Raw genomic sequence first — 26042 nt, 5'->3', positions numbered from 1 at the left:
CACAACCAGTTTGAGAACCAAATACAAGGGGATTTTGCACCCTTCCATGCCTCTTACTTTGTAATTCTCTCCATGGATCGTCTGAGACAATATTGACCTGAACAATTGAACACCACTGTGATCATCTGAACTTTCTTCAGTTAGTTGCACAGTTTGGAGTCTGCTGGAGATCACAATGTCAGAGCAGAGATTTAACCACGCTACTATTCCTTTGTTAGCATGTCCAATAACTTGGAGTATTCTCTCTTGTTGACTGAACTGCACTTGGACTTTCTCCATGTCATCATGGCAGGGTGGGAAAATAGCAAAAGGAAAAAGAAAAAAAATAAAGTCTATTTTACCATTTGGCTCAAATTCCCCAGGAAATCTGTTGCATTCTGTCAAACAAAACTAATGTCCATTTATGTAACAAAACGGCCTTCAGGAGAGAGAGAAAAACCCACCTCTCACCGAGGGGTAAGAACCTTTTGGTTTCACAGAAAGTTAAATTCCAGAGCAGGATACACCTGATGACTCAGAATCAGGACAACAGATTCTCCCATCATCTTCTCCTCTCATCCTTTGAAACCTGCTTCACTCCACGCTATCTGACAATTACTGAGTCATGTGATTTAGGAAGTTTTAGCATCATCATAATGTGAAAAAACATCCATCAAAACAGCCTTCCCATCCAAAAACAATCCCAACTCAAAAGGAAAAAGACAGGAGGTGGCTTTGCCTATAGATGAAATATGGGGTTTAAACAAAGAATGATCACATGGTTTTAGATCCAATTAAACATTCTCCTTCTAGGTCTGTGACTCACCTCCAAACCTAATGAGTCTGATGTAGGATCAAAGAAATCAAACCATGATTCCCAAGCATGGAGAGCTCAGAACACTGTGTCTTGGGAAACTATGGGAAGTGGAGGTATAGAATGTGAAGAAGATAAACTCTGCACAGCTGAGACAGAAGGAAACACTGCTGGGATGATGGGAAAGGGGGGAATCCCTCCCACACACCCAATTGTCTTTGAGTGTCAAGGAATCTGCTATAATCAAATATATTGTAAGTAAGAAAATGGCGCAAAAAATAGCTGATATTCAGCACAATCCATGGCAATGCAAATGGGGAGGGATAGCTCAGAGGTTTGAGCATTGGCCTGTTAAACCCAGGGTTGTGAGTTCAGTCCCTGAGGGGGCCGTTTAGGGATCTGGGGCAAAAATTGGGGATTGGTCCTGCTTTGAGCAGGGGGTTGGACTAGATGACCTCCTGAGGTCCCTTCCAACCCTGATAATCTATGAATGTGAGAACAAATGGGAATGAGGGAATCAGTGCCCAAAGGTGACTTGGTGATTCTAACAATCACTTTGCAGTGGAAGCAACAGTAGAAATGAGATGCTCCAGGGTTGTTTAGACAAGGAAAACTGATGGAGCACTGGTGAGATTCTGAGTAAACCTTCTAGACCCCGCCCCCCCCCCGCCACTATACACATGCTATGTCTCTTCTGCAGGAATAGTTGTGGTTTTACATCAAGCTAGCTAAGGCCATGGGAAATCCGAGTGGAGATAAGGGCGAAGTAATTTTATTTCAATGGAGCTAGTTTAGGTCACGCCTGTCCCCTGAAGCTAATGACATTCCTGATAGGAGGGACAGATGCTCCCACAACATGCAGAATAAAGTTGTTGATAGAATGGAGCAGAGGATTAATCCCAAAGAATGGTGAGCTACAAAAGAGAAAAACGGGCAACCTACCTAGGGGACCCGAGAGACCACGTGATGCAAATAGTTCAAAGAGCTTTTAAGAGGGAATTAGCAAAAACTAGTAAAGAAAAAAAAACCCTGTTGTCAGCCCTTGATGAAGTTCTTGTGCCCCAGGCAGGCTTTTGGGGAGTGTGTGTGTGTGAGGGCCATGTAGCCAGGGGAGGGATCACTGAAGGGGGGGGGAGGGGTATATATGAGTAGGTGGAACTTGCTAGGCATTTAATGTCCTATCCAGGCATAGCCAGGGCCCTCATCTGGCTCACCCTGGTAAGGGCCAGCTGAGGTTGTGGATCTTGTTTGAAGGGATCTAAAGGTAAAGATCCTCCCCTTAGTGGAATGAAAATTCAGGCCCCAACACTGAGCTTCACCCGAGCTTCCCAGAAACTGGCTACACACAAACACCTGCTGTCTGGGAAAGGCATGGAGTACCCCCAGGCACTGCAGATACATGCTCCTTCAACACCACTCCAGTACCACAGCTCTCACATGCCTCCCGCTACAGGAACTAGCCCCAACAGCTGCAGCAGTAACCAGATTGGGGGTGGGGGCGGGGATCTGAGCCTGGGCCTACAATCTGCTCCCTCTGAGAAAAGCAGGCCCTGGGTGAGCAGCAAACACCGAAGGTGGATTTCTTTCCAGCTCTGGGTAGAGCGCGCTTTGCACTGCTGCAGGAGAGAGCACTCGAGGGGCAAAAGTGCCAAACACTCCACACATCATGCCTCAGAAAGGAAACGCAAGTCAGCAAATTCACTTAAAGATGGAGGCAGAGAGACCCGGCTCCCGCTTCCATGCACAGTGTCTGCCGTTATCTAAGAGACACAACAACCCCCCAGTGCTTTTCATAAGAGCACAAGATCTTTTGCCTCCAGGTTGCAAGGCCAGTGGGCAAGTTGCCCCTCGTGGAGCCAGGACCTGCTGGGTAAAAAACAAGCCACCAGAAAGTGGTCCATAGTCTCAAGTGGCGCCATAGCCTGACACAGCGCCCCTGGGCAGCCTTTGCTTTGCACATGCCAGCCATGCACATTTGCAAATACTTTAAAGCTCCTGTCAGTAAGTTCTGGGGACAGTTGCTCACCTTCAGAGGAAGCTCCCTAAAATCAGCCTGTTTCACCCAGTGGTACATTGACCTTCATTCGGACCAAGCCAAAGGGGGACCTCACTGTGCCTGCCGCTGCTGTGAGGGCAGCCACTGTTGTGGATGAAGCCATCCTGCAAGCACCTTCCACCTAGCCATCCACTGAAAAGCCCGTAGGAGGTAAGGTGGGAGTGGATGAACACTAGAGAGAGAGGGAGGCCCTCCTAATCGCCTCCCACTTCCGCCACCATTGGCCACCCCATACCCGGTGCTGCACCCAGTGGGTTTGAAAAAAATACGGCCGTATCTCATTCCTGATCAAATGCTGGAAGGCCCAGCTCATCAGCCTGCCCACTCTTGCAGCCCTCCTCTTCTGCCCTGACTGACAGGGAGGAATATTAAGCCTCCCTCCCTTAGGCCCTCCCTTCAGCATTCCTGGGGAACACCAATGCCACCCAGGTGACTTAGGTTGACAGTAGGTCAACGAATAGGGCTGCCTCCTAGATCAGGCTTGCAGCCCAGCTTCAGGACTGAGAGGAAATGCAACTCGCATCCCTATCTACAGGACTCCAGGTACCTCCAGCCTTCTGGCTCAAACATCCCCTCTTGTGTTCAAGTCACAACAGTGAGCAGGCAAAAGACAGACTCCCGTGTCATTTGAGAGAGCAAGATAAAGCTTTGGAAACCCCGGTAGGGTTAGCTGGTAACCAAAGGGCCCCAAGGTCCCACTGAGATTTGAACTTGGATTGTAGGATTCAAAGCCCTGAGTGCTGGCCCTTACAACATGGGACCAGCAGGGGATCCCTCAAACTCTGTTGACTTCTGACAGGGAGGACTCTATGGGGACAGGTTTCAGAGTAACAGCCGTGTTAGTCTGTATTCGCAAAAAGAAAAGGAGTACTTGTGGCACCTTAGAGACTAACCAATTTATTTGAGCATGAGCTTTCGTGAGCTACAGATCACTTCATCGGATGCATACCGTGGAAACTGCAGCAGACTTTATATACACACAGAGAATATGAAACAATACCTCCTCCCACCCCACTGTCCTGCTGGTAATAGCTTATCTAAAGTGATCATCAAGTTGGGCCATTTCCAGCACAAATCCAGGTTTTCTCACCCTCCACCCCCCCCCCACAAATTCACTCTCCTGCTGGTGATAGCCCATCCAAAGTGACAACTCTCTACACTTTGGATGGGCTATCACCAGCAGGAGAGTGAATTTGTGCGGGGGGGTGGAGGGTGAGAAAACCTGGATTTGTGCTGGAAATGGCCCAACTTGATGATCACTTTAGATAAGCTATTACCAGCAGGACAGTGGGGTGGGAGGAGGTATTGTTTCATATTCTCTGTGTGTATATAAAGTCTGCTGCAGTTTCCACGGTACGCATCCGATGAAGTGAGCTGTAGCTCACGAAAGCTCATGCTCAAATAAATTGGTTAGTCTCTAAGGTGCCATAAGTACTCCTTTTCTTTCTATGGGGACAGTTTTTTCTGGCAGGGAGGACCCTGTGGGAACATGCCTCACTGGCCAGCCCTGCATTTCCTCAACAAGTCAGCATGCAGCGCTTTGCTGCAGGCCCAGAGGCCTTTCTTCCTCCAGACTGTGAGGCCAGTGGGCATGTGAGGAAGTTGCACCTTCAGTCCCAGGCTGTAAAGGGTCCTTCCTAGGAAAGCCCAAGTCCTGAAAAGGAAAAAGTAAAGTCAAGGAGGGTCCTCAAGAGATGGCTTTTGAAGTTCTTGGCGGACATCAGAGGGGGAAAGTGTCCTCTGCCTGACCAGGGACTTGAATGCTGGACCCTCAAATTAAAAATCTGAGTCAGCTTTACCAACTGAGCTAGCCAGGCTCACACTCAAAAGAGGCAACTTTGGGTCAAGAGAAAGAGGGCTGGAAACAATACAGAAAACCTGTTACTCTCGCTCTCTTAGCAGTCCTAGCCCCAGGCTGCTTGCTTTCTCCATCCAGCGCCCTGAGGCCTTATTCTTTTTTTAGTTAAATATCAGATCCAGGAGAAAACACAGTTATACAAAGCAAAACGAAATTGCAAACAGAAATGTTACTGGAAATACAAAAATAAAAGGAAAATGCAATCCTCATCACTTTATCGTATCTGGGCCATTCCTGTATCAAGAGCACCCACTAAGGTCCCTGTGTGGTTACGAGAAACCTGGAGGAATTCATACCAAAACCTGAACATGAAACTCAACTGCTCCCAGGTGCCACAGTGAAACCCTTTCCCTGCTGTGACATTGCATTCCATATGATTTTATGAAAATATGCTAATGAGTGTGAATATTATGTAATTGGAATATGCTTCCTGCAAAGGGTCTCTTGTAAGGTATCATTACAAAGCTTATAATCTACTGTGTGTTTTCATCCTATCTGTATGAATGTATCATTCTTGTATCTGAAACTAGAAATATGAAATATAACTCTGAGGTCCTGTTGTAATTATGCAAAGTGTGGGCCATTAATGGTGGCTTGGAATCTTGATGGCTCCCATTAACCAGGACAATTTATTGTAGATGGCTCTGTCTACTTGCAAGCCTTCCTGTGAGTCAGGCCTGGAAGAATGAAGGCTTGGGGTCTCACAGGACATATGACCATGTCACCTGGTACAGGAATCCCTCTTAAACCTGGGGCTTTTCCCCAGGAGAGAGACAAAAGATTCCTGCCTTGTGCCAAAGCTATATAAGGGGGTGGATCAGAACAAAGGTGGCTGCAGTCATGAGAAATCCCCTAGCTACCACCTGAGCTGGAACAAGGACTATACCAGGGGAAAAGATTGGGCCCAGACAAGAAATAAGTCTAGTCTGTGAAAGAAGTTTATTGGAAGATCTCTGAGGGTGAGATTTTATCTGTATTGACAGGTTTCAGAGTAACAGCCGTGTTAGTCTGTATTCGCAAAAAGAAAAGGAGTACTTGTGGCACCTTAGCGACTAACCACTTTATTTGAGCATAAGCTTTCGTGAGCTACAGCTCACTTCATCGGATGCATACAGTGCATCCGATGAAGTGAGCTGTAGCTCATGAAAGCTTATGCTCAAATAAATTGGTTAGTCTCTAAGGTGCCCCAAGTCCTCCTTTTCTATCTGTATTGAGTTTCATACTGTTTTAGGCTTAGACTTGCGTGTTTGGTGTTTTTTATTTTGCTCTATGGAGAATACAAACTCCATAGAGAAGGAAAAGTTAATGCCTTGGAAAAGCCTGTGTGTGTGTCTAGAAACCACTCTCCTATAGTTTCTTTTCTCTGATTTCCTTTAGAGAAGCTGAAGCAGGAAGAGTTGCCTTCTCTGAGGCTTGAACTCAGGACCTTCAGATTATGAGACTGACATGCTGCCAACTGCACTAAGAAGCCTTGGGAAAGCTTTAGGTTCAGTGCATATAGGACCCTCCTACAGCAGTGACTGGGGCAGAGAAGAAGCCAAGGGGTGTGCTGGAAGAAGCAAGGAGATCTGGTGCCCAGAGGCCTGTCCTGGCAGCTTTCTCAGTAGCAAATAAATCAATTCTCCCTACCAGCGAACAATCTACCAGAAATGATGGCAGTATGGGACAGGGGGTGTTCCCAAGCCAGGGACCCTCTTCCACAGTTTAGAACTTACTCTCATTACCCTAGGATGGCACTTTCTATGTGAATTGTGCAAAGCAAGTGGGGGGGGGAAGTTATATGTGTAATAGAAACCAGAGTTCCAGGTAAGGCTCTAACTCATAACCCCAGCAGCAGTCCCCTTTGCACTAACCAGCTGCACCATTGCGGGGGCTTCTTAGACAGCGTTGGGAAGTAGGCCGTTACCAGTCTCTGTGGTTCACACCTTTGCCTGGTAATTGAAAGGCAGATGCTTCAAACCTAACTAAAGACGTGGCTTTTCAGCCATGAGAATCCAGTACATTTTAACAGGAAGAAAATCTCCTCTATTCTGGTTTAGCCCCATTTGACTCCTTCTACCGGTCTTCTCCCAACCCCTGTCTCTTTCCTTCCCCACTGGGGCCCTGCAGAGAGGAGCCCCAGTCAGTCTCTGTCACAGAGAGTCTGTATCCCATAAAGGGAGGGAGGGGTCACTCTAAAACATTGATAATGGGGAAGGGAGGGGTGCGTGGTTAGGGGGAGAAAGGATGGAGAACTAACAGTGGGGCCCAGAGAGATTCCCCCGCAGATCGGAGAGATCCCCTGCTGCCCACCATCAGCCAGCTGTGGGAAGAACAACTTGGGATTGCTTGGGGAAGCCACTTTTAAAAACACAAGTATAACATGCCAATTACATTTTAATAAGACCAAAGCCTCCTCAAACCCAGTGTTACAATCACTGGGATGACTTTGTCCTGATATTTTACCGGCTGCAGCCACAAAGTGAGTCAAATTACAGCTCCCGTTTGGAGTCAATGCACACAGAAGAATCAGGAGGCTCTTAATTTCTTAGGTTCTGCCGCTATTTCATTTCTATCTTGTTCCAAGATTTATCGTTGTGCAAAGAAATGTTAGGCCCTTGGGAGTGTCCTCCCCCCCCTGCTCCCACCTGCCTCCCCGGGCAATTTAAAGGCCCTGGGACCCCCACCACCATCACCGGCAGTACAAGGGGGCTAAGGCGGCTTCCTGCCCACTCTCACTCCGCGTGGCGTGCCACTCTCGAAAGCAGCTGGCACGTCCCTGTGGCCCCTGAGGCAGGGGGGTCTCCACACACTGCCCCCACCCCGAGCGCCAACTCTGCCAACTGTGGCAATGGGAGCTGCGGGGGTGGAGTCTGCGGGCAGCGGTGTGCAGAGATGCCACCAGCCCTCCTGCTTGAGAGCTGCTGCCAGAGCGGGGTGTGGGTTGCTTTTGGGAGATGCCCAAGGTAAACGCCGCACCCTTCACCCACTCCCGCACCCCCAATCCCCTGCCCCAGTTCAGACCTCACACCCAAACTCTCTCCAAGAGCATGCCCCCCACACCTCCTCCTGCACCCCAACCCCCTGCATGAGCCCAGACCCCACACCCAAACTCTCTCCCAGAGCCTTAGGCAGGTGTGGGGGGTGGGGGCAGGACTTGATCTCATTCTGGGCACCACCAAAAATTATACAAACCTGCCGCCCCTGTCCAACCCAACCTTCTGCTGATGCACCTCAGCCCACACCAGTGCAGGGTTTGAAGCTTGCATTGCTTAAATTCCAGGACACTGGGGGATTTCAGCTTCCCTTTGTCCAGAGGAAACCTTCTCCCCACTCCCAAAAAGGTTCTTGTCCATAGGATCACTGTAGTGGGGCTGGGTCCCTCTGTCTCTTTTCTCTCTCTTGGACAGGCCAGGGCATCTGAGCACCCAGGACATTCTATGGAGCTGCCCTTCCCCTTTCCCTTCTATGGTCTCATCTGTCATTGACTCCAGACTTTTTTCTATCCATCGTCAGCACCATCAAAGCCAGCTGCACTCGCCTCAAAAGGACAGCATCCCCTGGTGGGTGTAAATCACTGACGTCTCTCCTCTCTGAGCACTGACTGCCCCTCCGTTTCCTTGCCCCTCAGTCTGGGCAGATGGGACCTTTCCCTCCAGTGCTGGAGGATTCTCCCTTCTCATCCACCATTGACCCAAACAGCACAGCAGGTGGGAATCTTAAAAGTACCAAGGTGACTTCGAAGCAGAAACCCCCCCAGACCTTCCATGCAATTGGCATTTGCCCCTCACGGAGCAGGATTGAAACTCGTGCAAGCAGACTGGTGGGCCACATCCCTGCTGGGCATGAGCAAAGCAGCCGGGTGAAAAGAGAACTTGGAGATGCTGGGGATTGAACCCAGGGCCTCATACATGCAAAGCATGCGCTCTACCACTGAGCTACATCCCCAGATGGGGTACAGCTGCTATGGGTTACACTCAGAGCCCCCCTGCCCCATTTCCAGAGCGTCTGGGAGCCTAAAAGCAGCATGAGGGACACAGTCCCTGCTCTGAAACCTGAGTCCCTTACTCTGAAACCTGAGTCCCTGCTCTGAGGGCCAAATCTGCTCTCCTGGAGGTTGCTGGTTCTTAGGGGGCACTTTGCAGCACAGCCAGATTCAATGTGTGGGGGAGAGAGAGGGCCTGCCCTGGACTCAGGGGCAGAGATACACTCAGCCCTCTCCCCTGCATTGGCGGGGGGAGGGTGCTGCAATCCCCTGCTGGAAGGTCATGGAGGTGGGGGGCTCAGTGAGCAGCTCAACACCTGACCATGGTGGCAGAAGTGGTGTGGGGAGCTCCAGGTGTTTCCAGGATCTGCTATTTCCACTTGCCTGTAAAGTCCAGCTTTCCCCAGCACATTCACTGCAGTGCAATTGGGTCGCTGTTTCCATGGCTCTACAGCAAAGACTCACTCCCGGATTCCCATCTATCTGCAGCATGATCAGCCTGTGTCAGTGGTTAATGAGGTGGATCTAGTTGTAGATGGTTATTCATTCCCCACCTTGACAATTCAGACAGTCGCTTTCCTACTGAAATCCCCAGCACCTCAGTGATCCTGGGAGCAGGGGTTGGGGTTTCCCTGAGGGCCTGAGATTTTGAGGGTCCTTTTTTCCCTCAGCAGGGAGTGAACTCAGCTTTTCCCCCATCCCAGACATTCCATGAAATACCTGTAGCAGCATAAAGAAAGAGGGGAGGGAACATCTCACGGCCAGGGCTGGAGGTGCCCAGGGCCCCCTGCTTGTCCATTGTTTCCATCGCAGAAGAGGAAGGTTCCATGGAATTTGACACCCTGCTTTGCACAAGGGACAGAGAAAGATCTTGCTGTTCCTGTGTCTGTGCAAAGAAAATTGTGCTTCTGTAGGAAAGAGAGGCGGGAAATGGCCCCATGGTGGGACAATATCCTCAGGGTTAAGAGCAAAGGACTCAGGCTGAGAACTGATTTCACTCCACTCATCTGGGATTTAACAAATTGTCTTCCATGGAGAGAATGCAAACTTGTGACATTGCTCCAGACTCTGGGGGTTCGGGCTGCTTTAACTCTTGGTAAAAAACATGAGCTTGATTCCAAGAAGGGAGAGAGGAGAAGCCTGAAGCTGACTTTAGTTCCAGGCTGGGGTCTCCTGGGTGGGTGGAAACTTCCTTTGCTGCCACCAGGGGACAGCAGCTACTGGCGACATCCCAGGGCTGAGATGAAAGGGGAATGTTGCATGAACTTTACCATACAGGCCCCATCCTGCTTCTCAGAGCCCACAGGAGAGACTCTAGAGACGGGCGAGTCATTTCTCAGAAAAGCTGCTAGGACTCCTTCCTGCCAACAATTCACACCTCCTGCTCCCCCCGCCCCTCAAATTTTTCTGCTCCAAAGGCTCCTGAATGCTGAGAACGGGGAAGGGGGAGCGGGTCACTCCACCATCTGAAATGAAAGGGGTGCTCCTGGATGGGAAGGAAAGAACAGAAAGTGACGAGAGAGAAAGAAACCGAAAAAAAAAAAATACCTCTTCTCTCTCCCTTTCCCCTCCCATCAAGATACGTGATGAATGGGAAAACTCCCATCCCCAGGAACAATGAAGAAAACAGAAAGAGATTCACCACAAACTGGACAGCAACAGACTTGGTTGCATCATGTCGCAATGAGACAAAGAAGCTGGAATTCTGGGTTCTGCTTAAGGTGACCAGACAGCAAGTGTGAAAAACCGGGATGGAGTGGGGGGTAATAGGAGCCTATACAAGAAAAAGACCCCAAAATCAGAACTTTCCCTATAAAATCAGGACATCTGGTCACCCTAGTTCTCCTCTCAAGGATTCAAATCACTTGCAGCATTGAAAGCAAGCCCCAGGCTGATCAGCAGGTGAGTCTGAATTAGCATGAAACTTCCAAGTGTGTCAGACAGTCAGCCTTCCAGGGGGACGGGGAAATCAAACTCTGGTCTTCTGTAGCAGGAGCAGGGATACTCACCGCTATCTTATCAAGCAGGTCGCTGCCTTTCAACAGACCCCTAGGAGAGGGAGCGCTGGGGGATCTGCAGTTTTCACACTGGGGAGGAGGGCCAGACTAGTGGGGCTGTCTCAGGACTCACCAGTGGCTCTAGGTCACATGTTGGGGGGCAGGTGTCAGTAGGGGCTACAGGATGGGGGCTCTGGTTAAAATGAAACTGCACAAAAAACTCCTGCTTTGCTTCAGGGAAAGGCCCTACTTTGGCCTCTCCCCATTTCATGAAAATCTCCATCTCTACCCCGCCCCTCAGAAACCCCCTCTCTCCCTTGGGTATTTTCATGGTGTCTTCCTTTTTTCATGGTCTTGTACAAATATTTTTGCCATGGAAATGATCAAGTACATTTTAAATGAGAAAAACAGTCAAACAACACATCTGTATCTCCTTCACCACACATAGTGTTGTTAGGGTCCTTCATTTCAGGTTCTATTTTATTTAATTTTTCCTGGGAATTGATTAGTGTTTATTACCACCACCACAAAAACAGGTGAAAATCAGTGCAAACAACTATTAATAATGTTTCTGGGTAATTATCGGGGTTTATTTTGGTGGATGGAAAGACAGGGGAAAAAGTATTTAGTAGATGAATGCTTTGAATTCCATTCATTGATGTGGTTTGCTGCAGAACTAAAACAGAACTCAAAACAAAATGAGTTTAAGAAAACAATCTCTCTCTAATCCCCAAATAAAACTTTTCGTTTGAATGAACAGGTTACTGTTGCAGACTTACAACTATTAGGCTATACATATTGACATTTAATAACTGGGCCACACCATTTGCAGCGCATACACTCAGCTTCATCCTTTTCTCCTGTTGCTAACAGCTTGAAATGTGCAGAGGTGCACCACTTCAGAGCTGGCATGCATGCCTGTTTGTTTATTGTGTGTATCTTCTAGACTGGGGTGGGCAAACTACAGCCCGCCGGCCAAATCCGGCCCATCAGGGCTTTGGATCCAGCCTGCAGGATTGTCAGCCCAGTGATGCAACAGGGCTAAGGCAGGCTCCCTGCCTGTCCTGGCCCTGCACCGCTCCTGGAAGCGGGGGACGGTGCCTGCAGGCAAGAGCACCACGTCCCTGCAGCCCCTGGGGGATGGGAGAGCAGAGGGTGCCGCAAGCTGCTCTTGCCTGCAGATGCACTCGCCTCCCCCCCCCTACCCTGCAGTTCCCATTGGCTGGGAATGGGGAACCGCGGCCAATGGGAGCTTTGGGGAAGGTACCTGCAGGTGAGGGCAGTGCGCAAAGCCCTCTTCTCCCCCTCCCCCAGGGGCCACAGGGACATAGTGCCGGCCATTTCCAGGAGTGGTGCGGGGCCAGGGCAGGCAGGGAGCCTGCCTTAGCCCTGCTGCGCACCGCTGCCATCCCGGAGCAGTTCCAGGGCAGAGCCCACACCCTGAACCCTCCTGCACTCCGCATCCCAACCCCCTGCTCTGAGCCCCCTCTTGCACTCTGCAGCCCTCCCTGCACCCCAATGCCCTGCCCTGAACCCCCTCCTGCGCCCTGCACCCCATCCTGCGCCCCAACTCCCTGCCCTGAGCACTTTCCCACACTCTGCACCCCCTCCTGCACTCGAACCCCCTGCCCTGAGCCCCTTCCTACACTCTGCATCCCCTCCTACAACCCAACCCCCACCCTGAGCCTCTTGCCGCACCCCTCCTGCACTCCAACCCCTTGCTCTGAGCCCCTTCCTGCACACTGCACTCCCTCCCACACCCCGCACCCCAACCCCCTTCCCCAGCCTTACATTCATGGCCCTACATACAGTTTCCTCACCCAGATGTGGCCCTGTTCTAGACTTATTCAGAGCCTTTCTTCAACAGGAGGCTTTGCATATACACACAGACTCATGTATTATCGTAATACATATATCTCACACAATGTATTGTATTTTCCTAATAAAACAAGTTATTTTTTACATAATTAAATTATACAAAAGCAGGGTGAAAATCAGAAAAAAATGAACCACACTTTTTGTAGAACCCAGGAATTTTTCAGTTAAAATGGGTTTAAACTGAAAACGAAGAAGCTTAGAATTGTGTCTGAATTTTTCTAGTCCAGGTGATCAGAGTCACCCCTACATTCACTTCAGATCAAACCCCGGACGTGCACCAAGCACTTATCGGGGCTGTGGGGCAGAACTAAACTTCACTGGCAGCAGCGAGGGAGGAAGGTTGGGACCGAGCTGTCTGGGAAATGTTTTAATCTTTCTTTTTTTCTTTTTCTTTTTCTTTTTTTTAAATTAAATCAATGCAGCTTCCACTCCTCAAACACTCCCAAGGAAATAACGTTTCTGTGCAAAGTACCCAAAACTTTTAACAATAAGAAGTGACATGAAATAGCCACACCATGGCTCCAGAACCTAAGGATTGAGAAGCCATGTGATTATTGAATGTGTATTGATGTGAAAGGGGAGGTGTTTTGTCTTTGGCTCCCCTTCTCCCTGTGCTGAGCGCTAAACCCCACTCTTCTCCCAGAGAACTAAAACCCAGGAGTCCTGACTCAGCCCCCCCGCTCTAGCCCACGAGACCCCACTCCCTGTGACAAAGGAGGAGCTCAGATACCCCTGTGCTGTCCCCTCGCCTCCCTGCCCATGTTGCACTTGAAACCCAATGGGGTTTCCTTGGGCAGTTTTGAATCTTGCACCCAAGAAGGGGGTGATTTTAGGTGCAGGTTCCAAACAGCGCAATGAACCAGCCGGATGGGGCAGCAGGTGTCGGTGTCGGAGCCATTGAAATAATCAGCAACGTACTTCAGGGAAACGGTTGTTGGTGAAGTGTCAATGGAAGGTCAGAATCTGATCATGTCAGTGTCACACTGGAGGGTGCTGTGATGGTTTTAAATTCGTCATCCAAACCTAGCCGCCCCCTAGCACAGGTTTTAACCTCTTCTTCTCTTACGGTTGCTCATTATCAGAGAAGGGGAAAGAGAGAGGAATAGAAACGGAGGGTGTAACAAAAATGACAGCGCTGGGGACAAAAATACTGAAGTTTAGAACCCCAGGTCATTTGCTTTCCTTTAATTATAATTAAGGCTACATTTTCATCATGGGTATTTTTAGTAAACATCAGGGACAGGTCATGGGCAGTAAAAAAAAAAATTCACGGCCCCTGACCTGTCCATGACTTTTACTAAAAATACCAAAGAATAAAACTTGGAGGGGGGGCTTCCCGGGGGCCCTATGGGTGCTGGGGGAGGGTGGCCCGGCTGCTTGGGGGGGGACAACACATGGCCTGGGACCCCCGCTGGTGCTGGGGGAGGGGAGGGGGATTGGTGGGGCCAGCAGGCTTCCTACCTGGCTCCACACCTCCCCCTCTTCCCCAGCAGCAGGAAAGATTGGGTGGGGGAGGGGACAGGGAGTTGGGGCACGGAACAGGGTGAGGCAGGCTCTGGGTGCTGCTTACCTCGGGGGCTCCCCAGAAGGGGCAACATCCCCTCGCTCAGCTGCTAGGCGGACGCATGGCCAGGCAGCTCTGCACACTGCCTCTGCCTGCAGGCACCGCTCCCGCAGCTCCCATTGGCCGCAGTTCCTGGCCAATGGGAGCTGCAAAGTCAGCGCTCTGGGTGGAGGCAGGGTGCACAGCTGCCTGGCCACTCCTCTGCCTAGCAGCTGAGCAAGGGGAATGTCACGCCCTCAAGGTAAGCGCCACCCAGAGCCTGCCTCACCCTGTTCCCTGCCCCTGCCCCCTCCCACACCCAAATCCAAACTTTGACCTCCGTGACAAACTCCCAACCTTAATCATAATGTGCTAATTAACTGTTAACCTTCATTTCAAAAACCTCTCTCAATACATTTGTTAGAGAAAAGCTGGGGACTGGTGAGGGGAAGGGCACTTTTTAGTCATTGTTGTGTTCAAAACATGTTTTGACAAAACATCTTTTTAATTCAAACAAAGGGAAGTGTTTCTTCACACAACACACGGTCAACCTGTGGGACTCTTTGCCAGAGGACGTTGTGAAGGCCAAGACTAGAACAGGGTTCAAAAAAGAACATGATAAATTCATGGAGGACAGGTCTATCAATGGCTATTAGCCAGGATGGGCGGGGATGCTGTCCCTAGCCTCTGTTTGCCAGAAGCTGGGAATGGGCGACAGGGGATGGATCACTTGATGATCATGGTTCTGTTCACACCCTCTGGGGCACCTGGCATTGGCCACTGTCAGAAGACAGGACACCAGGCTAGATGGACCTTTAGTGTGACCCAGTATGGCCATTCTTATGTTTTTATATTCATGATCAGAACAAAACCTGTCCTCTCTGAGGGCCAAACTGTGCACCTTCAGATTAGGACACTGATACATTTTTCCCATTATTCCTGGTTCTGTGGTGTAACGGGCAGCACTTTGGACTTTGAATCCAGTGATCTGAGTTCAAATCTCTGTAGAACCATGTCTTGAGTTGCTTTCTTTCTACGTCCCATTGTAAAGAAAAACTCATCGCAGTCGGTGAGCCAGTTTTCCTTCCCTTTTCGAAAAGTCACTGAAGATTCTTGCATGAGTGAGGGAGCAGCAGGGACGACACCAGCGTTAAGACTGGGCAGAGATTCCTAATTAACATCCCCATTTCCAAACTGCTGCTAAGATCCACACGCACACTCAGACTGGCTTGAGAGTGGCTCTGCCAATTCGGCAACCAGTGCAGGGATAATGGGGAAATAATTTGTTTAGGGACAATAACCAATGCTACTGAGTGACCTGTGTTCAAAAACATACCTGCACTGAGAGACACTTGCTGCATTAGTTCCATAGCTCAGCTGGTAGAGAGGAAGCCTGTAGGAGGGGGAGGGAGAGCTCAGTGGGATGAGCACTGGGTTAAGCATTGGCCTGCTAAACCCAGGGTTTTGAGTTCAATCCTTGAGGGGGCCATTCTGTGTAACAGTTGTTTTGTGGGAGAGGGATAGCTCAGGGGTTTGAGCATTGGCCTGCTAAACCCAGGATTGTGAGTTCAATCCTTGAGGGGGCCATTTAGGGATCTGGGGCAAAAATTGGGGATTGGTCCTGCTTTGAGCAGGGGGTTGGACTAGATGATCTCCTGAGGTCCCTTCCAACCCTGATACTCTATGATCCATGTCTATGGCTAGTGACACATGACGGAGAACATAAGAGCGGTCCGACCAAAGGTTCATCAAGCCCAGTACCCTGTCTTCCGACAGTGGCCAATGCCAGGTGCCCCAGAGGGAATGAACAGAACAGGGAATCATCAGGTGATCCCCTGTCACCCACTCCCAGCTTCTGGCAAACAGAGGCTACGGACACCATCCTTGCCCATCCTGGCTAATAGCCATTCATGGACCTGTCCTCCATGAACTTATCTAGTTCTTTTTTGAACCCTGTTCTAGTCTTGGTCTTCACAACAACATCCCCTGGCAAGGAGTTCCACAGGTTGACTGTGCATTGTGTGAAGAATTACTTCCCTTTGTTTGTTTTAAACCTGCTGCCTATTCATTTCATTTGGTGACCCCTAGTTCTTGTGTTATGAGAAGGGGCAAATAACACTTCCTTATTTACTTTCTCCAAGCCCGTCATGATTTTATAGACCTCTATTATATCCCCCCTTAGTTGTCTCTTTTCCAAGCTGAACAGTCCCAATCTTATTAATCTCTCCTCATACAGCAACCGTTCCATACCCCTAATAATTTTTGCTGCCCTTTTCTGTACCTTTTCCAATTCCAATATATCTCTTTTGAGATGGGACGATCACATCTGCACAGAATATTCAAGGTGTGGGTGCTCCATGGATTTATATAGAGGCAGTATGATATTTTCTGTCTTATCTATCCCTTTCTTTAAGATTTCCCACATTCTGTTCCCCCTTTTTTTTTTGACTGCCGCTGCACATTGAGTGGATGTTTTCAGAGAACTATCCACAATGACTCCAAGATTTCTCTCTTGAGTGGTCACAGCTTATTTAGACCCCATCGTTTTATATGTATAGTTGGGATTATGTTTTCCAATGTGCATTTCTTTGCACTTATTCACGCTTAATTGAGCTGCAATACCATTACATCTCTGGGCACTAAAGTTTGCAGGCACCGTCCACCCCCAGCTGCTTACCCCTTCCTCTCAAGTCTGGGGATCCTGGCTGCATTTTGGGGATGGAAGATAGCAGGGAATCCTTGAACTGAGGCATCCTGGGCATAACTTGGGGGATCTGTGCTTTGCTCCACACTGGGGATATTTGCACACAGCTGATTAGGAATCTGCCCACAGGTGAAATGATGGGGAAGTTGGGAACTGCTCTGCCCACTTATTTCTCCTTCTGCCCCTTTCAGTCTCTCTCTCCCTCTCAGGCTGGGAGACTTTGGTCACTTTCCTCTTCCCAGCCAGCGGTGATCCCTCTCCCCCAGCTAGATCGGCTTCTGAAAGGGCTAGCCAGGTGCCAGAGCGTGTGTGTGAGTGTTTCAGTAAATACAGCGGCTCTGGCGAGTCACAGACACATGGGTAGTGAGCAGAGAGGGGGGCTGGCTGCGGCCGGAGAAAGCCCTGCCTTGCCCCAGTGATCGCTGCTGCAGCGCGGGTTAGTGTTTGCAGGACACACACAGGAAGGGGCTGGAGCAGCTGGGAGCAGGGAGGAGCGAGGAGGAACTGGGGAGAACAAAGAACCGAGACCAGGTATTGTTACAAGCTGCTGCTCTGCCTCCGTTGTGACTGGAAGCCCAGCAGGAGCAGCTGTTGATTCCCCAGCTGGGGAGAGACCAGCATTCAAGCTTCTTGTGTCTCCAGCTGAAGTGGGGGGAAGTTTCTCCAGCTGGAGCCAGCCCATAGGGCAACCCTGGGCTCTGCAGACACCAAGCCTGAGCCGGAGACTCCAGGTAACTGAGAGAGACCCTTGGGGGGGGGGAACTGGGCACGGGCAGGAAAGTGACTCTGAGCACAGAGGGATCCTGAGCTCTCACAGCTTCTGCAGATCTGCTCCCTTGGCGCTAATGAATTTGCGGGGAGGGATCTTAGCTGCAAAGGAAACTCCCACCCTCAGGCTGCCTCCAAGCTCCGGCCAGGATCTGCCCCAGAGAGGCAAAATGTGGGGAAAGAAATCGGGCCCCAGTGGGGGGTTGCCCTTTGTGTGTCTGGAGGTGAAGGTGTCAGGGAGGGGAAAGACAGTGTGACAGGCTGGAGATTGGACGACCTCTGTGCAGGCAGAGCATCCCTGCAGGGGGAAGAACAGGACCCTCTCCTCTCAAACATCCATAAAAGTCTCTCCAGTTCTTCCTCGTTTTCTCCCCAATTATTAGCCAGCCCAGCTGCCGCCGCCTCCACCCACAACTGCCCCACGCAAGTCCTCCCCAGCTATTACTTGCCAATTACTTGTCCATCCCCTGCTGGCTCCTTCCCAGCTTAAAGCAGCTTTAAAAAGGTTGCTCTGCTGAATGGTGGGAGGTGGTCGGGTGATGGTAGTTTATTAACCATGCCTATGTGATCCCTTCAAACCTTACCAATTTTCCCCTCTAGCTAATGACTAGAATCCCCCAGATCTTGGTGTTTTTCCTCTCTTTTAATCAAATATTTAAGTTTTGACCCATTTTCTCCCCAATTCCCAAAGACTGATATAAAATATAGGGTGGTTGAATGATTTAAAAAAATTGTGATTAATTGTACAACTGAAAAATAACGATTAATCACTGTTTTAGTCGCGCTGTTAACAATAATAGAATACCCTTTGTTTAAATATTTTTGGCTGTTTTTTATATTTTCAAAACTATTGGTTTCAATTACTACACAGACTACAAAGTGCACAGGGCTCACTTTATATTATTGTTTTTATTACAAATATTTGTACTGTAATAAAGAAGCAAAATAAATAGTATTTTTCAATTTGTCTCATGCAGATACTGTAGTGAAATTTCTTTCTGGTGAAAGTGCATTGCAGGGTGGGGAATTACAGGTAGGACCTCATAAATGTAAAAAATAATGTAAAATGTCTTAGCGATTGGCTGAACAAGAAGTAGGACTGAGTGGACTTGGAGGCTCTAAAGTTTTACATTGTTTTATTTTTGAGTGCAGTTACTTAAAACAAAACATTCTACATTTGTAAGCTGCACTTTCATCACAAATAGATTGCAGGACAGTACATGTATGAGGTGAATTGAAAAATACTATTTCTTTTGTTTATCTTTATTACAGTGCAAATATTTGCAATCAAAATAATAATGTAAAGTGAGCACTGTCCACTTTGTAACTGAAATCAATATATTTGAAAATGTAGAAAAAATCCACAAATATTTATAACAAATTTAAACTGGTATTCTATTATTGTTTAACAGTGCACTTACAACTGCGATTAATCGCAATTAATTTTTTAAATCCAGCTAATTTGGTTTGAGTTAATTGTGATTAATTGACAGCCCTATAAAATCCTTAAAATTTTGTCCCACTTTTTCTCTACCTATTACTAATTTCATATGCCCTGAAAATTTTCCCTGGCTACCACACTATTTCACAGCTACAATTTCCTCAGCTATTCCCCTTTTCTCAGATTCTTGGACAGTGATATACAATCCTTGCAAATGTTGCCCTTTTCTCTCTATTTATCAAATATTGATAAGAAATTCACGCAGATTTTACCTCTTTCTCGATCATAGACTACTGATATAGAAACCTCCACACGTTTCCATTTTCCTTTCTAATTTGTGAAAATGGATCCAAAATCCCTCAGATTTCCACCCTTCTCTCTTGCATTACAGAACATCGATCTCAGATCACAGGTTGTTCATTTTTCTGTGTAATTATCCGTGTTTGATTCGTTTGCATTTGCGGGGGTTCTCCTTTTTTAATTGTGTCAACTTCTGCTTTTTTGGAGGGAACCTGTAGCCCTGAGTCTTTCCCCTTACTTGAGGCTGCAGGGGGTTAAATTCTGCAATGATCAACTTTCCCTTCATGGGAGAATCTTCTGATTTCCTGTTTGTTTCCTTTAAAATGTTTGCTGATGAAGGAGGCTTACCTCATGTTTAATACACATCAAAGCCAGAGACCTGTGATTAGTGGCTCCCACTTGCTAACAGGACAGTTGGCTGGACCCTTTCCTTTTCCCCAGACAGTGGCGGTTTAGCCACTGGTCCAATGGGGCCTGTGCCCAGGGGCCCTGGACAATTAGGCCCCCCTCCCCTGTAAAAATGGGCATCCCAACCCCATTTCCCCAGCAGGAGTGCTGGGGTAGGGGGGCAGGGAGGACTGCAGGTGGAAGGGGTGAGGAGGGGCCCCTACTTGTTCTAGCCCAGGGCCCCACAAACCCCAATCCGCCTCTGTCCCCAGATGGCACAGGACAAGGGGTTCATTCCCCTCCGGGGGCTGCTCTGCATGTGACTGGCTCCTTGCTGCCCCAGGCGGTGCCCAGAGGGGCTGAGAATCTCCTTGCTATGGTGTTAACCCCTCACCATTTTCACCAGAAGGATCCCCAAACCCCATGACAAATGTTCTCCATCAGCGTTTGCTTCCCCCAGCACCAAGATGCAGCCGTCTCTGGGGTGGAGCCATGGTGGCCATTATGTGTCAGTGACCAGGGCATGGAAATGTCTAAAATGTGTTGTCCTTCCATGCCCTCTATTCTGTTAAAGAAGCATCACCCAGGGCTCCCTCTGCCTGTGTGAATGGCCAGCAGAGGTTGGCGATAAATGGCTAGAAAGTTATCAAACACTGATATGAAATCACCACAGATTTTGCTTCTCTCCTGCATGACAAACTTCATGAACTTTGGAGGGAAACCCGAGTCCTTATCCTGGGGATCAAGAGGGATGGAGGGAAAGGGGAAAGAGGGGTTAACCCCCACCCTCCATCTGTTTAAAGGGATTTTGGTCTCCTCCTTCCTGAGCCAGGTTTCTTGTCTCACTGAGACCAGTGTTGATCCAGAATCACTGCACAGAAGGACCAGGAGTGACTCCAGATTAGCATGGGAGTGAATGAGATCCACATCTGGCCCTTTGAGGAGGTGCTTTCATTGTTATACCGGACCCCGGGCTGAGCAGCTGCTTCTCCCCCAACAGGATCTGTGTGGGAATGGAGAGTGACCTTCTGTCACAGAGTCACCCCCCACCTCTCAATCTGCTGTTCTCAAGCTGGGGTCTTTGCTCATCTTCCCAGCTGTGAGGTGAGGAAATCCATGAGCTTGCATTGTCTCTCTGCCCCGCCTTGTTGACTTGGGTCAGTTTCAACCAGTTCCTTAATGACTCTTCATTCCATCCAGACGCTTATTACTCTTAATCTGCCCCAAAAGGAAACTTCATCCTTTCCCCCCAAGTAAGTAGCAGTGCAAGACATAAGGGAAACTGAGGCACACATTTGGTTCACACAAATATTACAAAAAAATCCCACTTTGTCATGCCTTCATTACAGCTTCCTGTGTTCCTAGCTGAGGTGAGGACTTTCTCCAGCTGTTGCTAGCCCCCTAAGACACCCCTACACTCTGCCAATGTCAACGCCTGAGCCAGAGACTCCAGGTAATTGAGACAGGCCTTAGGGAAAGTGCTGCAGAGGGGAATGAAAGTGACTCTGCACAGACAGAATCTCCCCTCCCATTAGCAATTGCAGGAGCGTACCAGTCATGGGAGAGCAAACGACCTGGAAATGGGACCCTCTCAACAGGAAGGAGAGGGAGAGGGGACCGGGGAAGGAGGACAGAGTTTGAAAGGGGCAGTGGGAGAGATAAGTAGGGAAGGAGTTTCCCAGATCTCTAACCTGCCCAGACACACTTATTGCAGCATCCCTGGGCAGAATCACTTTTCCATGGACAAGGTGAGGAAAAGCCAGTTTCTGGCTCCCCCTTCCTGCTGCTTGGGGGGAAGGGGAAGGGGGAGGGGGACATTCTGCCCTGGGGACATCAGGGGGAATCCCCCAAAGTGACTCCTTTGGGTCTGCTCTTTTGTAGCATTTTGTTCAGAGATTTTGTTACTGGGCAGGGGTTTAAAATGTCTTGGTGGGAGAGGCCAGGTCTGCGCTGTAACAAAGCAACCAAGTGTTTTCTCAGCACAGAATCATGGACATGTTTGGTGGGAACAGCGGAGCCAGTTCAGGTAGAAATTATCAGGGAATTGCTGATGGGTTTCTGCTGGAGAGAGCGGGGGAATAAATCCATAGGAGGTTATAGCTTCTGCAGAGGATGCTCAGGAGGTGGGAGGGGGCAGGAAATACCCAGGGTAGAGAAAGGGAGGGGGACAAGGTGTGACAAATCTACTGGGATGTGTTTAACATGGGACCTAGATTCTAGAAACAGACCTATCACACTTCAGGGCAACCGCCCCTGTATTTCCTCTCTGGTCCAGGAATTTTTGGGCTTGTAGTGTCTTGGCTGTTTTCTTAGAGGCAGCCTGGTGCAGGGCTTTCATCACCTTGTTATCCCAGACCTGTCTTCCTCCCTTTCTTTCTCTGCACTCTCCCCCTTGTAGCGGGCCTTGTTTCCTCTGCTGGCTGAAGCTGAGTGCGCCTGCCTCCGTGACTGGCAGCTGTGTGAGGGTGAGATCCAGCTGCTTGCTCGTAAACAGGAGAGACTTTCCTCCCCACTCTTTGCTGGGCGGGGTTGAACTAGGAACCTCTGGAGCTTAGTGCTTGAGCCTCTACGACATGAGCTAAAAGCCAGCTGCCTGTGAGCAGATTCATTTAACTCTCTCTCTAAGTGGTCTCGGTTCCAGTAGATAAGACACCACCACACCCTGGAGGTGTGTGGGTTACACTTGCTTTCTCTTCAGAGATTAATTTTGAATGGTCAGTTTCTAAGCAAGCATATTTATTCTTCAGGTTGAAAGCATTACAGAGAAATCGTAAGAAACACACTAAAAGAGTCTGCACATGGCTAATAATAAGCGCGTTAGAGAATACGTCAACTCCAGCATGGGCTGTGACAGTCCTTCAGATCTCGCACATGGGTTTTCAAGTTCATACTGAGAACAAGAACATTCATGAATCTGTGAGACACTTGTTTATCCAGTTTGGGCCTTTAAAGAGACCATGAAGAGGTAATCAGTGAGACAATGGGTTTCTGCCCAAGGCACCTCTTCAAAAGGATGCATTTAGTAGTGGGTCATTTGTGACCATTGCCTCCAGTATTTCCTGGGAAACCTACTCAAGCTGGGGCTTGTCCACATCCAAGATGCTACAGCAGAACCTCTGTAGCACTTCGGTGCAGACACTACTATGGTACCTGTCCTGATTCTCGCAGCGGTGGTGGTGGTAATCCAACTCCCTGAGGGGCAGTAGCTAGATTGAGGGAAGATTTCTTTCACTGATCTCACACTGTCTACACTGGGGATGGGGGTCAGCTTAACTGTCGCGCAAGGGTGTGGATTTTTCATAGCCTCAAGAGACGTAAGGGGGTCGACCTCACTTTTTAGTGTAGACCAGGCCTAACAGTTTACATGCTTTCAAAAAGTCCTTTGAAGTTCCTAAAATTTCCCCAAGGATTACATTAGTCACCTTTTCTAGAAAAAAGAAAAGGAGGACTTGTGGCACCCACTTTTCTTTTTGCGAATACAGACTAACACAGCTGCTACTCTGAAACTTTTCTAGAAAAGTTACTCGCCATCTTACAAAAGCACATAAACAATTGCATTTTTACTATAATAAACCCCAAAGATATTAAACTTAATTTGCTAGGGTGCAACTTAATTCAGTACGGTTTATCCAGGAGACTGCCCAACATTTCACAAGGTCTGGGGATAGAAATTCCATAATGCGTCTAACACGAAACAAATCCTCTGGACTGGTTTGTGAAAACTTTCCAGACCCCCAGTGCTGGAGCATGGACCTACCAGTCAGAGGCTGTTATGACATATGAAAGGGGGCACCCACCAGAGGAGCTTAAGGGAGATGACTCATCCCATCACATCCAGCTGCTGGCAATGGGGAAGGGGCTGGGATTCCTACCAAGGGGCTGTCCCTGTATCAGTCTGTGGCTAGTAGGAGTGTGATGGATCTGCTGGGATCTTTGTCCCCTCACCCTGATGCCTCCTGGCTGCTCTCAGCAGTGTGGGGATAGGACTCTGCTGATTGTGAGCCTCCCAGAGCTCCCATTTGATTGTCTCCTCTCCCCCACGAATAGTGGGGCTGTGAGTGGGGCAGCAGGTCCTGAGTGTTGGACTCTTGCTCTTTCAGGGGCTGGTGACCTTCGAGGAGGTGGCTGTGTATTAAGTCTAATATCTTCTCTTTCATAAGGTAAAATCTGGGTTTAGCTCTGGCATAGCAAACAGAAGCTACCTACACCTGGCTGATACTCAAACACTGAGTCTTATCCACACAGACCATCTCAGAATTGCAAAAGGTTACCACCCCTTTACCCTCACCCTGACGGTTCCTTCTGAGGCATTGCCTTCACTTTCCCCTCACTGAGCCCTGCAGTTCACTAGCATGTACGCCACCAGACTGCTGACAATCCCCATGATAATAATGTACCCTTGTGCAACGTCACTGACACAATCCAAAACACTCATCACGGAAATGAGGCAGACTTGGTCCCTCAAGTTTCACACGCACCTCTTTGCATACCACAGCTCTGCCCAGCTGCTCCAACTAATCCCTCTATCATCCAATTACAGCTACAGCTGACCCAGTGCACACAGCTGGAGGGCATGCAGAGAAATGCTGGGATTCCCGTCTGTGGAACACAAACAATGGCATGTTCTCTTAGCCCTTCCTTGTATGTATTATAGATTCAGGCCAGGAGGGACTATTAGGTCATCTAGTCTCACCTCCCGTATAACACAGGCCACAGAATTTCATCCAGTTACTGCTGTATTGAGTTGAATACCTTGTGTTTGACTAAATCATCTTCCACAAAGGCATCCAGTCTTGACCTGAAGACTTCAAGAGATGGAGAATCCTCCACTTCCTGGAGTAGTTTGTTAACCCTTGGACCACCCTTATTGAATTGTTACCAGGAGCCATTGCCCGCTCCAGGGTTCAGGAGGGGGCAGAGTTCTCGGTGCGTTGTATGGGTGGAGTATACTTTAACTCTTCTTTTCCGAGTTTTCAGAAATATAAGTTTAGCCACGGACCAGATGCTGGTAGGACATGAGTCAGCCCTGGGCAACGTTAGCTCTGCATTAGTGTAGTTCATGGGCATTTAATTTTCTTGAATAGACTTTTTGCTACTCTAGCTCTGTCTACACTAGAGCTTTTGCTAGCATAACTATGTCAGTAAGGGGGAGTGATTTTTCACACCTCGAACCAGCAGAGTTATCCTGGCAAAGCATTTAAGAGCACACCAGGTCCGGGTCTACACGGATTTTAGAGCACTTTAAAATATTGCTCTGAACCCAGAAATTTTGGTATCAGAGGGCAAAACTTCCAAGAGGAACTCCTGCTGAGTGCAAGAAAAATGCACAACACATTATGTACAAATGTATCAGTGGTAGGGATCAAACTGAAATGCATGGGTGTCGCTCAACTCCAATGGCCACAGCATGTTCTCTTGTGCCAAACAATTACTGTGAAAGGAGATTACTGGAAACCCTCTGGCTGTTACCAGGAGCCTTAGTCTGGCTGCATTTCATGTGCACATCATGCGCATTTCAATCTCTTTTGGCTCCTCACTTTTGCTCATGCCAATCTGAAATTCCAAACTCTGCAGTTAACTTTTTCAGTGTTGCTTCCCCAAAGAGGCAGTGGCAGCCCTTCAGTAGCTGAGAAATGCCAAGTGACTGAGATCAGATGGGGGACAATTAGAACCTCTGTTTCAGCCCCAGCTGTGTGAAAAAATAGTTATAAGACCCAGGTGATTGTGTCAAAAGCTGCTTTTAGGGAGGGCTGCATCTCAGGAACCTCTCCATCGAATAAAATCACCCCATATTTGGACCACTAGATCTGCTCTTCACCCCTATGATGAGCAGCAAATTTCAAGAGATTCCGAGCAAACGTGGATTTTAGAGTAATTACAATAGTTGCTCTTTAAACAGAAAATAATGCTGAATCTTAACAATGGTAGAGATGGTGCTCGGCTGTAATAACTTCCCAATTGCATGGAGGGTGTGACAGTCGGGGGGCCCATCTGATAGGAGACAGTACGAGTGCTATTCAGAAATCCTTGGGAAAAGGTGATGCGTGAAAATTACTGGAATACAAATGTGGGTCTGCGGAGTCCCAGGGGGTGGCACTCCTGTGCCAGCACCAGATAGCCTTGGCAGAGCCCCTGTCAATGCACATCCTGGGAGACATGAACAAAAGAACCGTCCTATAGGGTCAGACCAAAGGTCCGTCTAGCCCAGTGTCCTGTCTTCCGACAGTGGCCAAGGCCAGGTGCTCCAGACGGAATGAACAGAACAGGGAATCACCAAGTGATCCATCCCCTGTGGTCCATTCCCAATCACTGCAGGAAGCGCTGCCCACACTAGAGATGACCAGCAGCCCCTC

At 48.8% G+C, this 26042-nt stretch overlaps 3 non-coding genes across 3 annotated transcripts; 1 reads left to right on the top strand and 2 right to left on the bottom strand.

The window, feature by feature from the left end:
• Window positions 1–6105: 6105 nt before the first annotated feature.
• Window positions 6106–6178, bottom strand: TRNAM-CAU (transfer RNA methionine (anticodon CAU)). The gene has a single exon. It is a non-coding gene; the product is annotated as a tRNA-Met (tRNA).
• Window positions 6179–8562: 2384 nt separating this feature from the next.
• On the bottom strand, window positions 8563–8634 carry TRNAA-UGC (transfer RNA alanine (anticodon UGC)). Its single transcript has one exon. It is a non-coding gene; the product is annotated as a tRNA-Ala (tRNA).
• Window positions 8635–15030: 6396 nt separating this feature from the next.
• TRNAQ-UUG (transfer RNA glutamine (anticodon UUG)) lies at window positions 15031–15102 on the top strand. Its single transcript has one exon. It is a non-coding gene; the product is annotated as a tRNA-Gln (tRNA).
• The last annotated feature ends 10940 nt before the right edge of the window (window positions 15103–26042 follow it).

This window comes from Eretmochelys imbricata, chromosome 28, assembly GCF_965152235.1.
Source record: "Eretmochelys imbricata isolate rEreImb1 chromosome 28, rEreImb1.hap1, whole genome shotgun sequence".
Taxonomy (NCBI): domain Eukaryota; kingdom Metazoa; phylum Chordata; order Testudines; family Cheloniidae; genus Eretmochelys; species Eretmochelys imbricata.
This window is presented reverse-complemented; position numbering and strand designations above follow the sequence as displayed.